General features: G+C 38.6%; 1 protein-coding gene across 1 annotated transcript in view; it reads left to right on the forward strand.

Moving 5' to 3' along the window:
* The first annotated feature begins 2,379 nt into the window (after positions 1 to 2,379).
* LOC145344897 (visinin-like protein 1) overlaps positions 2,380 to 13,484 on the forward strand; it is a 126,764-nt gene continuing 115,659 nt past the window's right edge. The window contains exon 1 of the mRNA XM_080192188.1: positions 2,380 to 2,630. The gene's annotated coding sequence lies outside the window, so the exon portion shown is untranslated. The remainder of the gene's footprint in view (positions 2,631 to 13,484) is intronic.

A 13,484-nucleotide genomic window follows, 5' to 3' on the forward strand; every position in this document is an offset into this window, starting at 1 on the left:
TTAGCAAAATTAGGGAAAACTCAATATTCTCTGAATTAGGTGCTAATGACAGATTCTGGCAAATATCACTAGACAAAGGATTCATGTTTCTCACCACTTTCTTTGATTTGATTTCATAACTTTATTTGGAAAATTTTGTTTTAGCAACACCAAGGATCTTTCAATAACTATGGCAAATTTTTGAGAGAGCTCACATGGCATTATTTGCCACAAGAATGGTGTGTTGATACATTTAAACTAAGCTCTGGGGTTGGGGCATTTGTGTAACACCACAAAGTGTAAACCCTCTTCTCATTTACTCAGAGGTAGGGATTTTTATTCAACTCAATGTGTGCTATGCCTGTCTGATTTGAGCATTGGCAAAACTTTGGAAACGGGTCCTCAAGGAATAATAAAAGCAAATTACTGTGGATGCTGGAATCTGAAACCAAAAGAGAAAATGCTAGAAAATCTCAGCAGGTCTGGCAGCATCTGTAAGGAGAGAAAAGGGCTGATATTTCAAGTCCAGTTGACCCTTTGTCAAAGCTGGCCAAGAAAGACAGAGGGTAGTGGCGGAAGGGTGTTTTCTTGAATGGAGGCCTGTAACTAGTACTGTTCTGCAGGGATCAGTGTTGGGACCTCTGCTGTTTGTAATATGTGTAAATAACTTGGAAGAAAATATAGCTGGTCTGATTAGCAAGTTTGTGGATGATTCTAAAATTGGCAGAGTTGTGAATAGTGATGAAGATTACCATGGCAGACAGAGGATAGCAGTGAAAGGGTATTTTTCTGAATGGAGGTCTGTAACTAGTGGTGTTCTGGAGGAATTAGTGCTGGGACCTCTGCTTTGGCAAAGGGTTATCTAGACTGGAAACATCAGCTCTTTTCTCTCCTTACAGATGCTACCAAACCTGCTGAGGTTTTCCAGCATTTTCTCCTCAACCAATAATGATTGATATGGACTAGAGTTAGCAAGATGAAGGAAGTATTATGTGCATCCAAAGATCACGTTCCCTGCCAGAACATTTGTTCTGATTGGTAAATGTATTTTGGTTAACTTTTCTTAGAAAACTAATGCTTGAAACCCTTGAGAAATATCTTCTCAGAATGCCCTTCTAATTGCATAATACTAGCTTTATGTTGTCAAGAACAATAGCGTCCAACAGAAAAACACAGAAATGAATACGTGTTGAGGTCGCTTGTGAAGTCATCAGAATTTTTTTTAAAGAAACTGATGAAAATACAAACAACTCAATTGATCTCAAATGTTGTTTACATACAACATCCATTTTCTGCCATCTACTGTGATAGATCTGAAAAGAAAACACCACTAACCATTCTTAATTGCAATGTGTTACCGCAAAATATATTTTAAGGGCCCCATAAACTAGCTCTTGGTGCCCATATGCCGATTTGGAAATATGATGTTGAAATCGAAAGGCACAGATCAACAAACCCATGTGTCAATACCATGTGGAAGAGAATGAAGAGCTCTTTCGCTGCATTCGTGAATATTGCTGTAAATGTGATGTTGCATGTTGCAGATGCCTAATTTTCTAAAGAGTGACTTGAAAGCTAAATGATTTGGATTTTGGAAATTAAGTACCTTAATTCCACTTCATTCGTCTTGTATTAATTTTGCGACGATACACAGACTTGCGTTGAGATATATAAATATATTTCTATAAACCAGAAATTTAACATGGGAGAATTTGAGTATAATATTTTCCATTATAATAACAAATCTGCCTTACAGCACTGGCACCAAAAGCAGCAGGGTATACGTGATCAGAATATTGCATTATTATGCAACATGCCAACAGACTGGTGACTTTGAATGAACACTTTCCCATTGTGCGATTGAGCCGTGTAACCCACGACGATTTGGACCTCTAAATTATATATAAGGAAAATATAGTATTTTTAGTATGTGAAAGAGAATGCTTTCTTCCGAAGTCGGTTGAAATGAAGTTTTAAAAATCATATTTTGCTGACATTTCCCGTCTTGGCATTATCGTGCGAGCAAAACAAAAAATCGCCTGTTAAGTGTTTTGATTTTGTAGCGGGAGGGATTCTTGGAAACTTAAGGTCAAGAAATGAACATCGCTGTCAAAATTGAGTGCAATTACACACGAATGGAGTGGCTCAATCCGAGATGTGGGATTTTGGAATGCATTTTTCAATAAAGGAGGCTGTTGTGATATTAGAATTGCGAACATATTTTCTTGCAAGCTGGCAGCAAGCACTGACTGTCACACCGGCAGCACGGCTCAGACTGACCATCTCCGGCAGATCCTGCACGGTAGGCGGACTGCTTCTGGCCGCGCAGACTCAGACCATATGACATCAACTAACCACGTTACTACTTCTAAAAAGAAAGCGAATATATGGAGTGTATGATGCACGGGGACTGACGCTAATACTCCTTCCTGCCTTAGCAGCACCCCACAACACTGAGCTGACGCCAGCCTTGTTGCACATCCATCCATATACACACACACACACATACACCGACTGGACCTGCAACAAACACTTGTGATCTACCGGCTCTCAATTGCTTTTTAACTCGAATGGTAGAACGCAGCTAATTACGGATCTAGCAAAGAAAACTAATTGCAGATTTTTAAAAACAAAACAGTTTCACTACAAAGGTAAGCGGATGATGCATTTGATATGGGGGGGAATAATATATTGCACCATGCGCATGCCGATTGAGATTTGAGATTGCCTGTTTTAAGTTTGCGTTTTTGAAAATCTCTCTAAGATGTGCAGAGTTGCCTAAAGCTACCATCAGTAAACCTGGCATGCTCGTGTAATATGAAATGACATTTGTGCTGGTATCGATTGAAACAGGAATCATCTGAGGTTTTCACTTTAAAATTGAGCACGATACTGGTTTTTTAAGAGTGAATGAATTAACTATAGTTTGCAGCATGGGGGGGAAAACCAAGTTGGATGGCATCTGCATGTTTGTTTGCCCTTTCTGGTTCTAAAGGTGCATCTTGGTCATCAGTGAGGAACGATTAGCGGGAGAGCAATTAATCGGTGCAAGGTGCATGTAATTTTCATTCAGCCGTAGATTGTGATTTGCAGTTGCGTGGCTGCAATTGTTTTTTAAAAAAAAGCATGAGCAACAACTCAGGAGCAAATAAGCAGCGCTGTTTGTTAGGTTGCTAAACCCTGGGTGAAACAATTAGAAGCACGGTATCCGGGGGAGGAGAGGCTTAGCGATGCACCAGATAAGAAAGCATCGTGATGGTCAGAAATAGTTCTTTCATCTCTTTTGGCGAAAATAGCAGAGCAAAGGTTTGTGTTAACAAAGGCTGAAGTGTTCATTTAAAGGGACACCTCAAGTGGATCTCGTGGCTCAGGAGTCAAAGCGTGCTCCAATAGTATCACCCCAGCAGGTTTGCTGCATTTTTAGAAAAAACATTTATTTTGTCTTTTAATTAAAAGCCACAAAGATTCATTGAAAAAAAAACACACACTCATTGTTTCAAAGCCAAAACGTTGCAGCGGAATGTTTTTTATACAGACGAGGATGATAATGATATTGCTTAGATTTCAATTTTATACGTGTTCATGTTTTGAATCGACACTAAAAGTCACTTATTTCCGATATGCACTCTGTAAAATATGAGGGAATAAAACAGTCACCACTGTCTTCAAAACATGAATGGTTCAAGTCCCATAATATAAGTACTTGGGTGACAGTAAGTTAAAGCACCAGCAATTGGGGTGGGGAAAGACATGTGCAGCTACGAACACTACACTGTGGGTGCAAGCATCTTTCCTGTTAATATAGAGAGGTTTGCTTTTGCAGGGCAAAGATTTAGGAGCAAATTTGAGGATGACTGTCACGTTACTGGTATTCTGATGCTGATGCTAAACTCTCGACAGTTTTTGCAATGATATATATTTTAAGTTATTCGAGTAATGCATGTTATGACTGGCGAGATTTGCTGTCTCACAAAACGTGAAGTTTTTCAGGTGACATTAGTGGCCCGTTATGGTCGCAGAATACTTCCTGCAAATCTGATCACTGACAAGCAACCTGAAAGATGCAATTTTGTGTTTGTGTATTGATGCGTGAATAGATTGATAACCGTGAACGCTCTCAAAATTCCCATGGCTTTATATTAAAGTGCAACTCCCACAACAATGCCAGGATTATTATTTTTCCTGAACTTGGTGTGAAATATAATCCAGTCGTGTCCTTAAAACTCTATCGCAACGTTGTTGATATTGAAATCCAAATCAATACAGCTCTCCGAATACAACGTCAGGTATCGATGTCGCCCTAAAATTGCAACCCAGTGTGAAACCGAATAATTAGAGTGGGACTGGCTAATCCAAGAATACTAATTACTAGGCAAAATCATTGCTGTAACGTTTGGTTATATCCACAATTCTCTATTGCTCAGATGAATTAAGTGCTCTTTCCATAGATCTTTATTGATTTGGGTACAGTAATAAAGATGCCGAATGCAATAGTACATTTGGAGTGGTAATGATATTTGCACAGTATGGCCACTGGGTATTTTACTTGCTGCATCAAACGCCCAGAGGAATTTTCAAAGTGAGGTATGAAAGCATTCACCGTGAAATTTAGAATTGACAGCACTGCGCGGAAAAGGTTGATGGTCTCCGCAATGAAGAGAATTGCGATCCGAGAGAATTAGGGGCGCACCACAAACGGAATTTGAAGATTTAGGGGGGAAAATGCTGAACTCCATTAGCATTCGCTTTCTCTCTTTCTCTCTACCTTTCTTTTCACACGGGGTTTTCGGTAAAATGCAAATCAATTGTTTACAGGGAGTTTTTGGGAGAATTGATTTGCAGTTTTATCAGTGATTGCTTGAAACTTTCCGGTTGGAATGCCCACGCTGCAGGTTTGCAGTCTAGCAGGAAATGGCATCTGATGTAAATAAGGTTCACAGACAGGATCCGGAGAAGCCTTTGTAATTTGTGTTGGAAAGGATGCTTGCACTTTAGGGAATACAGACGCCTTATTTCATTCTGCTGTCAGTGGAAAAAAAAATCAATTTTATATTGCTGTGATATGAGATGATGCATTTTGTGATGAAGATAATGTTTTTTTTTCCAAACTGATTAAATGGAAAAATACACGCGATTTTTAAATCCTTCCTAGGTGGCGTTAAAGTATTAGCAATATTCATGCAGATTTTCTGTCCAAAATTTTTAGCAATGGTGTATTTATAACCTAGTTACTCACAATTCTAGTAATTTCAGTCCATAACAAGCAAAAACACTTGTTTTATAGCAGAGTAGCCATGTCAATTTTTTTTGAGAACTTGTTCAAAGTCACATCTTGACACATTTCCCTACGCCTGTGCGTAAAACGGTTCTTTGTTTATTATAGGATTTGTTTTATTACGATTGTGTTTAAATGTTTGGTTGTGTTCAATTTTATTGCACTCTCGACTTGTCATCTTAAAAATATGTGCCTGGACCTCGAGGAATCATCGACGTTAGATGTTCAATTGTACCAGCTGAGTTGCTCCATTTCAGAGCCCAGCAGTTGACGTGCTCCCTGCCTGTTTGCTTTATTTTTATTGCAGCAGTGACGATTATTTCCAGAATATTCGTATATAGACTAGAAATGTGAGGTGAAAATAATATGTTTGTATTATCGTCAGCTTTTAACCAGAGGGCGCTACTGGTTATTAGAGTCAGAGGGAGCCAACACAGAAAAAGGCCCTGCGGCCCATCGCGTCTGTGCTAGTCATAGACTTGCAGTAAATGGTCAATGATTGTTGTTCTCCTCCCAAAACAATTAACCAAGTTGGTGTGACATCAGTTTTTTTGCTGCACTATGAATGAAATGCAATGATAATTAGAGTTTTAAAATAATTTAATGTATCTTTTATGTAAAGTAATTTTGCACAGCCACCCCTCAACTAACTGCACAAGCATCAGTCCTCAGCAACTATTATTACTAACCTCTTATTCACAGGCCTCTCCTGAGTCTTGAGGCACCACAGGAACAGGAGTAGGCCATTTAGCCCCTCGAGCCTGTTCCGCCATTCGATGAGATCATGGCTGATTAGTGACCTAATTCCATGTACCTGTCTTTGGCCCAAATCCCTTAATACCTTTTTGTTTAATAAGTTATCTAAAATTTAAAATTAGCAACTGCTCTAGCATCAATTGCCATTTGTGGAAGGGTCAAGATTCACTTCAGGAGCTAGCTTGCACAGTTGTCGAAAAGGCCTTCTGGTTTACCTGATTCTGTTAAGGTATAGAAAGCAGTTTTAATATCCCCACTATGTTAGTGCCTGTTGTTCAGGAGCCAAATGCTACATTTCAGGGTGGAAAAGACACTACTGATTATTGGCTAATCAGCTAATCTTGCCTAAAAGAAGTTTTATCCTCAATAAACCTTGCCTTAGTGGGGGAGGATGTACACAGGTTGACTAGATCGAATCCTGGGAGGAGCGGGTAGACCTATGAAAAGAGATTGTGTAGAATGGGTACGTACTCTGGAGTTCTAGAGAATGAATGGTGGTCTCATTGAAACATGTAAGATTCTGACACGTCTTGACAGAGTAGCTGTCAAGAGGTTTCCCTTAGCTACTTTGTGGAGAACTGGGGATGTTATCTCAAAATAAGGGGATTTCCATTTAGGACTGAGATGAGGAGAACTTGTTTCAGGGTTAGGAATCTTAGGAATTCTCTACACTAGTGAGCTGTAATTGCTGAGTTGTTGAGTCTATTGAAGGTTGAAATTGATCGGTTTTTCAACTTTAAGGGAATCTCAAGATATGGGGATTGGGCGATGGCAGACAAGCTTGAAGGGCTGTATTATATACTCGTGCTTTTAATTATGGTTTTTAACCCAAGTGAGGAAAAGTGGTTTGCATTTATATAGCACCTTTCATGGCATCAGATGTTCAAAGCATTTTATAGCCAATGAAGAACTTTTGAAATGTTTTGTTGTAGGAAACATGACAGCCATTTTATACATAGGTTCTCACAAATAGCAACAACATACAGATATTCTGGTCATTTAAGTGTTGGTTGAGGGATAAATGTTGGTCAGAATACAAGAAGCACAAACTCCCTTATATTAAAGCAAAATTCTGCAGATGCTAGAGATCTGATTTAAAAATGTACAGGGGTTGGAAAGCACAGGTCTGGCCTGAATCTGTAGAGCGAGAAACAGAATTTTTATTTTGAGACCAATATGACAGCTTTGGTTACAAAAAAGAGTCAGACATGATTCGAGACATACTGTTTCTCTCTACACATGTCTGCTAAAGTTTTCCAGCACTCCTATTTCTATTAGGAGAACACTCTTACTCTTGAAATAATGTTGTGGGATATTTGAATCTAAGGAGAAGGACATAGCCTTGACTTAACCTTTCATGCAAATGACAGCACCATCAAAACTCCTTTGCAAAAGTTTGCCAGATTTTCTCATGATTAATCTTTGACAAGGTATTCACAAAACTCAACTTAACAATCAATATTTCCACTATTTTCCTTATCCCTACTTCAGGCTGCAAGCAGTACTTAGTAACACTTGACACTTTTATTATTTTCTATGGGTGTTCTTTGCTTCTTGTTCACTTTTTGTGGAAATTAACATTGAGGGGGCAATATACTCCTAGGGTAACATAGAAAAGGGGAAGCAGTTTTTGCTGTAGAAGTAATGAAGTTGTAAATGCACTTTAAAAAGTATTTGTTACAAATTCCTTACAAATAGCACACAGGTAGAAAATCTGTTCATTGCGTATTGTAGTTGGAAAACAACTGTAAAAGAAATGCTTAAAGTTAATATTGTCAATTATATAAAGCAAATATCGACTGAAGTTTTCAGACTGTTATCCTTGAGATTACATGTAATGATTTCAGTCTTTGGATTTGGTCTATTAAAACTCATCGTCAGTTGCTTATGTAACATTCGCCTTTACATCAACACTGAGAGATATATCAGTGATAACTACTTAACACTACTTTCTCAGCTTTTTCAGTGACAAGGGTCCAGTTTGTAGATAATCTGTAAGGAATAGGAAAATAGAAGGTTTATTCTCCAGTCTGTCTTGAACTAATTGGAGATTGTATATTTGGCATCAGTGTTCTTGAGATAGGAAGTGGGGAAAATAGCCATTTTTCTATCCAATGATTCCCAGTTTAAAAGGCTAGGTGTAGACCACATAATTAGACTTGAGTCTTGAGTTCTAATCCAAGGCAGGAGCCAAGAATGATGTACAGAACACCACGGCTTTGAAGATAGAACAATGACTTTGTGGTTTCTTTTCTAAAGAGATATGGACATTATCTTTACAGTAGAACAACCCAGTTGTTTCTGAACAGACAAATTCGAATAATATTTTGTTTTACTTGTAAGTGAAAGACTTGGAATGTTCTTTGTCAAAAGAATGAATGCTGGTTTTGTACAAAACCTAACGTAAATGTCAATAATTAGATTATTTCAATTAGTTTCCTGAAGACTTGATTATAGCTGTCATACATATGGTCACACAAGGTTTTATGTTTAAAACCTACATTTAAGAGGGAAAGAGTGTAATTTACAACATTTTTAGTTATACGGTTTATTCCTAATGTCATCACTTTTGGGATTTTAACACCCACAGCAGAAAAGCAAACCTTTTAACTTACCAGGAAATTGGTGACATGGTTCAAAGATTCCCATTTAATGAAGAAATCCCAAGACTGATGATTTGATATTCTAATCAATGAGACTGGTCACTCAAATCAAAGATGCCAAATTCAAGGGCAGTAATCAACCATTGGCTGATAATTGATCTGAAACAAGAACTGAGCAAATTCCCCTGTGAATTGCGAAGAGTTTTAGTAGAGAAGGGAAGATTTTGCCAAAAGGAATTACAATTTATATCCAAATCCAGAGAGAGATAAACACACTTGTATACTTTGTACCATGCTGATTTTTGGAATAAAAGCTTCTCGTACTATCAGGTTGACTGTAAAATACACAATTAATTCTGCTCTAAAAGGGGACTATGCCACATTTAGATAGACAAGAACAGTGTTTATTTCAGATACAATTGAGTTTGAAATGAACTTTCAACAGGAAAAACAATCCAATGTGACATTTTGGATAACAGTAGTAAATAGTTTGCTTTCTATTTTAAAGGTTTTGCACTAAATAACTTACTTAGATTATACATTTCTTTATCTATCTATCTTGGTGTATTGAATTCTGACACTACTCTTTATCAATGGAAATAGAAGAAGACACTGGCTACAAACCTGTAATTACACAACTGAAACCATTACAGAATTATTGCTGCAATTTTATCATGAAAAATAAAGCATTATTTTAAAAATTCCAGCACAACATAGACAATCCCTTTCCTGTTGTGTCAATAGTCAGATTACAAGTACTGTGTAATCTTACTGTTTTATAGCATGCAATGTAATTTTTTTAATAAACAAGAGAATGTGACAATTATTGGTAGTGCAAAAGATAGTCACACTTGCTGAGAACTGAATTCTATCATGATTTGAATAGTAAAAATGGTTTTGGTGCACTTAAGCCAGAATGTCAAGTTTGTAATTTTATTTGATCAAATCTGGCAGCTGTATTGTATATTAGGCATTAAATCATATTCCTTTTTACAGTAATTTGAGCAGGATCACCATTGTGAAATTAAATCCAGATTACATTGTTTGTTGTTTGATTCACATTACTTTAGACTAATCCCATATTCCAGGGATACACACAATTCCAAGACCGTAAGAGAGGGGTAGACTGTGCAGCCCCTTGAGCCTGCTTCTCCATTCAATACCATCACAGCTGATCTTCTGCTTCATTCCATTTTTCTGCCCACTTCCTTAAAAGATCAAAAGTCCGGCCTACTGAACTGCCATTTTGCTGAATATATTGTTAATGGCATCATAGATAACAATCCAACATGATTCAATACAGGAGAAGTAGTGCAGGTGCTGAATAATTTGCCACTTTGGCTACACACACTCGCAATCATCAGATCAGTTGTGAGGATTTATGTGACGGACGGTACATTCAGTGAATGAGTTTTACTTGATTGTTACGTATTCTGCCACAACTAGTGATTGTGAAGTTTTTGTTCCAAGCTCCTTTGCATTCTTCTTCAGTCATTTGGCAAGTTAGACCTTTTTTCCCATTCCTTTTTAGACTTTTTTTTGATAATTTTTGCCAGTGTACAGAATCCTTATTCCATTTCAAATAAGTGAATTGGACGCCTAGGAGTATATATGCCAGCAGAATGCTAGATGTATGAATTATGTCTCAAACAGAAAATATCTCAAGTCTGACCTTCATTCTGAAAACAACAGATCACCCATCACATATTTCATAAAATATGCTTGGTCCTAAGTTATGGAAGAAATGATTCAACTCAAAACACCAGTATTGGATTGGGTGGGATAATCTTTATCTATTTGTGTTGCTGCCAACACACATACATCTTAGACCTGCACTATATTAAACCTCTGCGAACGTGCATAACTGGACTGACAATGTGCAGTAGTGTCAGTGGTCTGGTAATAACATTTGCAATTACATTAAGATGAAAATTAGTACTACTTTATCTGCAAAATTTTTAATTTTTAAAGAAATAAACCTGCTAAATCTTAGCCAGGATCCCCATTTCAGCTTGTAATCTGTTTGGATTCTTGAAGTACCACGAAGAAAATAAGGCATTTATGTAACTAAAGTCAGATCAAATAGTTTCCCTTTACTTCAGCGCAGAGAAATGTAGATAGAGCAGATTAAATTTTCTCATGCCAACTTTACTGCTCAAATGCAGATTTTAGTTCCAAAGCAGAATGGACACTATGATGGCAATGATTTTTTTAATATATTGAAAGTTGAAGGAATAAATTGAGTAGTTTCTATTAAACAACTGACATCTGTAAGTGTGAATATTCATCACACGTGGGATTTTTTTACAATGAATATTTGGCAAAGGACAGCAATTTTTTAACTTAACTAAATTTCTGACCTTGAGAATAGTAAAGATAAGCAAAGTAAGTGTCCAGAATAAGTTGAAATTTTTGAATTTCAGTAAATTGGAGTTTTAAGAGTGAAATCTATGAAATTCTCCCAATTCCCCTGAGATGTTCATATCCATAAAACAATTATATTCAATGTAAAGCCCAATTTTCTGAGGCTCGGAGGCCTTTGGGAATAAGCATGGATGGAAAATTGCATGTCTAACTTCACATAACCAATTTTAAGGGTGCTCATTTTCTTGAAGGACAAAATGGACGCAAAAGGTGCAACTTTGTAGCTGGTGCATGACCTCAATTAAATTATCATTCAAAATGTACCATACTGAATCGCCAGAGTGTAAAGGGGGATGCAGAAGAGAAATTTGTGGGGACCAACAAATATAAATGCAAGGACACAAGAGATGCTTCAGTTTAGTCCCACCTATTGCTGCTATAGGACCTGGATTTAGACCACTTCACACGTAATTGGATTTGTCAGAGAAGATTGGCCTTGGGGTTCACAAGACATGTTACCAGAGAATTGTGCCACCTGCTACACAATGACTTGAACGCAATATCCAAATAATGTTACTGGATCTGCCAAGCCAGAAAGGAGACATCTATCATTAGACAGTCTGCAGTGAATACAGCGTAAGTGATGATGCTATGTTTTCGAGGAAGCACACACTTTTCCTTTTTGGAAGGGAAATATCAGCTGGACAGACCTTATCGATTTCGCAGGATGGCAGCATTCACTTCATTGCGAAGCATTGGGCATGTACCCAGTGTTCTTCAAATCAGTCCCCGACCTTTGAGTACAGACAGACCTTTTCTGTTTATAATTACAGATATGATCTTGTCATGGAATAACATCATGCACATCAATGGTGGTTATCCAGGAAGCAGCTGTGATGTGAGCATTGTTCAGTATTCCACAGTGCCTGCATTATTTGAAGAAAAACAACTGGTGGATGGCTTTTAAAAGAACAGGGATAACTTCTGCATCCATACTGCATGCAGGTTTGCTCATACATTGTAAATCTGATGGGGCGACATCAAACACTAATTGCCTTGTTTTCCTCTTCCAAAACAATTCCCGACATTCAGCATTACCTGAGAATTCAAAGTTAACTCTGGCTTCTTTTCTCAAATATTAGCCATCTCCTTTCCTCAGCCCCCCTCTTCCCTCTCCTTCAACAAAAGTGGGAAGATCTTATATAATCCTTTGTGATTAAAATTGAGATTTTAGGCAGAATTTTACGGACCACTGCTGGCAGGTTTGCAAATGCATAAAATTCTGTAGGAGTCCTTACCACCACCTCCCTGCTCACCCCCATCCTGGCAGCAATTCAATAGGTTGACCCAACCACCCTCACTCAGATTGAGGCCAAGTGGACAGATATTGACTGCTTCAGGGCCATTTCTGACTGGCTGCAATTTTTAGATTGGTGGGAGGAAGTTAGGAATGGGGCAATGCCTGACAGATCAGCCTGCTTGAGCCATGAGAGGGTAGGAGCCTCTTCAGGTTCCCTTTGCCAGTTGGGGCCCCCACGAGGTCTGCCCCTCCCTTTTAGCCCTCAGCCCCTTTGCCACACACCACCCCATTCAGGGCCTTCGTCTTCTAACATGGCTGATAGAGTCCCTGAACCTATCTACATCTTGAGCTCCTCATACTTTGTTTTGTTAGACTCAGTGTAATCCCATCATCACCCACTGTTCCTTGGGGCACTGCTGGGGCCAGTCAATCAGGTTAGCTGGCAGTTCTGTGAGACAGGATTTCCTCCCCAGATAGGGCAGAAAGGCCCACCTTCAGCCTAAAAACCCTCCATTGCGCAGAACATGGTTGTGGGATGGCTATCAAGAGTGATGGTTCCCACCATCTGAAACATTCTGCTCTATCTACTTAGCTGCTTCTGCAGCAACGCAGCCCACCACTCCACTGTTCCACAATAGCGCCACACACACATTTTATCCATCATGCCAAACTTTCACAAAAGTTTTCCCATCCCAACCGCAAACACTCAATTTCGCTCTAGTTTCATGTCAGCTATGACTCTCACCAATCTTTACAGATGCACTATATAAAGCATTCTTTCTCGTTGTATCACAGCTTGGTATGGCTCCTGCTGTGTCCAAAACGGCAAGGAACTACAAAAGGACGTGAATGTAGCCTAGTCCATCACACAAGCCATCTATTGACTCTGTCTATACTTCCTGCTGCCTTCGAAAAGCAGCAAGCATAATTAATGACCCCATGCACTTGGGACGTTCTCTCTTTTATCTTCCTTCAGGAAAAAGCCTGAGGTTACATACCAAACGATTCAAGAACAGCTTCTTCCCTACTGCTGTCAGACTTTTGAATGGACTTAATAGAACAGTATAGCACAGTACAGGCCCTTCGACCCTCTGTTGTGCCGAGCTATGTCCAAACCCAAGATCAAGCTATCCTACTCCCTATCAATCTGGTGTGTTCCATGTGCCTATCCAATAACTGCTTGAAAGTTCCTAAAGCGTCCAACTCT

This window comes from Carcharhinus amblyrhynchos, chromosome 7 (assembly GCF_965287045.1).
Source record: "Carcharhinus amblyrhynchos chromosome 7, sCarAmb.v2.hapA, whole genome shotgun sequence".
Lineage (NCBI taxonomy): Eukaryota > Metazoa > Chordata > Chondrichthyes > Carcharhiniformes > Carcharhinidae > Carcharhinus > Carcharhinus amblyrhynchos.